General features: G+C 42.1%; 2 pseudogenes across 2 annotated transcripts; both read right to left on the bottom strand.

The window, feature by feature from the left end:
* Window positions 1-761: 761 nt before the first annotated feature.
* Window positions 762-1,653, bottom strand: LOC309855889 (melanoma-associated antigen D1 pseudogene; annotated as a pseudogene). Its single transcript has one exon. The product of its transcript is annotated as a melanoma-associated antigen D1 pseudogene (transcript).
* Window positions 1,654-1,673: 20 nt separating this feature from the next.
* Window positions 1,674-2,767, bottom strand: LOC309855890 (melanoma-associated antigen D1 pseudogene; annotated as a pseudogene). Its single transcript has 2 exons — window positions 1,823-2,767; window positions 1,674-1,715 (listed from the first exon to the last, which is right to left on the bottom strand). The product of its transcript is annotated as a melanoma-associated antigen D1 pseudogene (transcript).
* Window positions 2,768-4,398: the final 1,631 nt, after the last annotated feature.

The raw sequence follows: 4,398 nt of genomic DNA on the forward strand, positions 1-4,398 counted from the left end.
CATCAGGGAAATACAAATCAAAACCACAATGAGATACCACCACCTTACATCTTTTAGAATGGCCAAAATATATCTTAACTTTTAGTGGTTCCATTCACATCCTAAAAATTAAAAAAAAAAAAAACTTTATATACAATTGTACATTTATATATCGATGATCTGAGTCTATAGAAGTTTGTTTCTGAGAAGTAGGTCTCAACGGTGGGCTTGAAATATTCAGTAAACCATATTGTAAACAGATGTGCTACCATCCAGACTGTTTCTTTTATTTATAGAGCAAAGATAGAACAAATATATATATATATATACATATATATATGTATATATATATATTTTTTTCATTTTGCAGTTTCAAGTTTATTTCTCTCTTTTTTTAAATATTTTATTTATTTGACAGACATATGTCACAAGTAGGCAGAGAGGCAGGCAGAGAGAGAGAGAGGAGGAAGCAGGCTCCCTGCTGAGCAGAGAGCCTGATGTGGGGCTCGATCCCAGGACCCTGGGATCATGACCTGAGCTGAGGCAGAGGCTTTAACCCACCGAGCCACTCAGGTGCCCCCAAGTTTATTTCTGATACCAAAACTTGACAGCACACAAGGGGAAAGAAAAGCAACAAACAAGGAGCAGCAAATAAATTTATCCTGCATGCCACTTTCAGTCAACAGAATATAGCTCTCTAAAAAGCTATGTTTGGAAGGAATCTGATGCTTCAGCCTCACTCAGGGGAAAGACCATTGCAACTGATTAGCAACATCCACATCTCACTCAACCCAGAATAAACCAGTGGCACCAAAGTTGGCAGCAAAGTTGGCATTGGCTGTATCACCAGAGCCAGTAATGGGGCCAGTGAAGGTCTGACAAAATCTGGAGTGGGAATTTGGTGGTATCTGGCCCAGAATTTAAATGGGATTCTAGACCAGGGATCACCAAAATCTCTTTCCTCATCCTAGGTCAACAGCAATGTCATCTCAGCTCCAGGGCCCAGTTTACAGCCTCATCTCTAATCCCCATGCAGTTTTTCCCTTCCCACTGGTCCTCAGGCCAAGCTTCAGCAGCATCCAGAGCAGCCAAGGCCTCATCTGCAGTCTCCATGAACTGTCCAGTCCAGTCTCAAGGATCTCTCATTGGAACGTCTATCTCAGTACATTTATTTCACTAGTTTCATGGTAGGAATGGAGCCCCCAGAAGAACTCACACTCAGGAAGGTTGCCGTTGGGCACTCATCTGTAATCCAGGAACTTTTGCTTTGAAAAATCATTAAGTGAGAAGTTTTCATAGATCTCCAAGGAGAGGAGACTCACTACAGAAAGCAGTCCCACCTTGTGTAGTGCTTCCCAAAGGACAGCTACACTGGCATGATTGCCATTCATGAAGATGATGCTCTCATATCACTATGATAGTGTTATTGGGCTTGGGTGTGTCTTTGGTTGTCCCCAGTATGCCAGTCAGAGACTTGAGGTTACTGATAAGAATATACAGGGGTTCTTCTTTGTCAGTCTTCTTCAGTTGAATCCCAAATTTCTTCTCAGGATAAATGGTGTATTCATGGATGATGTCCCTCAGCATTTCTGAGTGCATGATGGGCACCTTGGTGTAATTTTTAAACATTAGGTATTTAACCTACTTATTTGTTTTTTCTTGAAGAAAGGCCATATCTTGGGGATGTGAAGTACTCAGTTCCATGAAGCATGCAAGGTGGGAGAGGGGTACAAGTTCTGCCAGTCAGATGAGAGTGACCAGTCAGTGGGAAGTGACCAATCAGCTGGTAGAAGCCAGTCGGGTGGTAGGGACCTGTCAGGAGGGCTTTACTAATCTGGAGTACCATGCCAGCCTGGGGGTTCTGATATCCAGGTGGATTCTCAAGCCAGGGGGTTAAGCCAGACAACCATACCAAGCCAGACAATGGGGTTCTCAAGCAACTGTGTTTTGCCAGATTGGTTGGGTCTGTCTAGCTTGGAGTCTCTGATATACTGGTGGGGTCTACCTGATGGGTTCTGATAGGCCAATGGGGTCTGCCACCACGCATTGGGGGGAACACCATGTGGGTTCTGTGTAGTAACTGGAACTGGTACAGACCTCCAGGTCCCTGTAGCCCATGGAGTCCCCATCTGATCCCCACTGCGATTCTCATCCACATTCAAATTATTAATCTTATAGGCCCTCTCCTCCTGAATTATAGTCTGGACTCCATAGTCTGATCCTGGAAAGCAACCACTGGTATCTGTGAAACTGTACCATCAGACTCAGGGATACCTATGTTGGTCTGTACTTCAGTCTGGGAAACGGCCATCTTGGCTTGGTTAATATTCTGGGTCTGGGTATCAGTTCTTGGAGCCTTAAATGTATCATTTCAACCTTTAAAGGCTGTCTTGGGCTAAGTGTTGACCATCTCACTGGCCCTAAGAGAGAGAAAATTTGTAGGTGGCATTTGGGCCCACCTTAGTAGTGGTGTTCTAGGTCTTAAAGATCAACTAGGACTCATTAGCAGTTAACTTACAGGTGTCTGGTATCTGCAAAAATTTTAGGCAGCATTTGGACCCTATGGGCTGGCATTCTGGGATTTATAGCCTGCCTTAGGGAGTGCATTGGGTATCTCCTTGATACTGAAAGCCTGAGAGAAATCATAAGTACCATTTGGGCCTTTTGTAGTAGTGTTCTGAGCCTTAAAAGATGTTTTGGACCTAATGGCAGCTGTTAAACCCTGGGTATCAGCCATCTCAGTGGCTGTTGGGGGCTGTTGGGGGCTGTAAACTTTGGACACTAGCATTTAACCCAGCTTCTGTGGACTGATTGGTAGGTGGCCCCTCCAAGATCTGAACTGCCTCCATCAAGGTCTATATATGTAAGGTACTGTCTTCTACAGAAGTCTCAGCCTAAAAGTAGAGGAGGCCCACACCACAGTACATTCTGTGAGTCATGGCTCCTGTCCCTCTGGCAAGAGCAGAGCCTTGTCTCAGATCCAGCCCCAACCCCTTTGTTTCCTCCCTTCTTCATCACTCAGAAGATCAGGATTGTTGTGCCTGGCTTTCTACAACCACACCCTCTCCTTGTCCAAGAGAAAATGGCAGTACAGCAGCCCAGAATAGACATCACTCTGAAGGGCCCTAGGATTTCTGGAATGAGTATTGGCTTTAACTTAAAGTCACCAGCTGTAATAGCCCTTAATAAGAGAGTCAGACTTTCCTTTGAAGCTTTAAAGCAGGGCGTTGACTTCTCCTTTCTAGCTATGAAAGTCCTACTTGCTATCTTCTTCCAATAGAAGGCTCTTTGGAATATCTGTTGTTTAGTGTAGTCAACTTCTTTAATTATCTAAGCTAGATCTTCTGGATAACTTGCAGCTTCTACATCAGCAATTGTTTCACCTTGTACTTTTATATTAAGGGGACAACTTCTTTCCTTAAACCTCATGAATCAAATTTTGCTGGCTTAAAACTTTCTTCTGTAGCTTTCTCACCTCTCCTAGCCTTCATAGAATTGAAGAGACTTGGGGCTTTGCTCTGGATTAGATTTTGTCTTAAGGGAATGTTAGCTAACTTGATCTTCTATCCACACCAAAAATTGTCTCTATATCAACAATAAAACTATTTCTCTTTCTTATTATTGGTGTGTTTACTGGAATAGCACTTTCAATTTTCAACAAGAAGTTTTGCTTTACATTTACAACTTGGCTAACTGATACAAGAGGATAGCTTTTAGCCTTTCTTGGTTTCTTGGTTTTTGATGTTTCTTCCTTACTAAGCTTGACAATTTTAAGCTTTTGACTTAAAATGAGAAACATGTGACTCATCATATCACTTTAACACTTAGAAGCCATTGTAGGGTTATTAGCTGGCTTAATTTCAATATTATTTCTCAGGGAATTGGAAAAGCTGAGTAGAGTGAGTGAGATAGGGGAATAGCCAGTCGATGGAGCAGTCAGAATAGACACATAAGGGCGCCTGGGTGGCTTGGTGGGTTGAGCCGCTGCCTTCGGCTCAGGTCATGATCTCAGGGTCCTGGAATCGAGCCCCACAACGGGCTCTCTGCTCAGCAGGGAGCCTGCTTTCCTCTCTCTCTGCCTGCCTCTCTGCCTACTTGTGAGCTCTGTCTGTCAAATAAATAAATAAAATCTTTAAAAAAAAAAAAAGAATAGACACATAATATTTATTATGTTCACCATCTTATATGAGTGCGATTTGTGAATCCCAAAGTAATTACAATAGCAACATCAATAATCAGAAATCACCATAACAATATAATAATAATAATAATAATAATAATAATAATGAAAGAGTTTGAAATATTGTGAAAATTACTAAAATGTAACACAGACATGAGATTAGTAAATTTTGGAAAAAATGGCAGTGATAGACTTGCTCAGGTTACCACAAAATTTAATTTGTAATAAATGCATTATCT

This window comes from Mustela nivalis, assembly GCF_964662115.1.
Source record: "Mustela nivalis genome assembly, chromosome: X".
NCBI lineage: Eukaryota > Metazoa > Chordata > Mammalia > Carnivora > Mustelidae > Mustela > Mustela nivalis.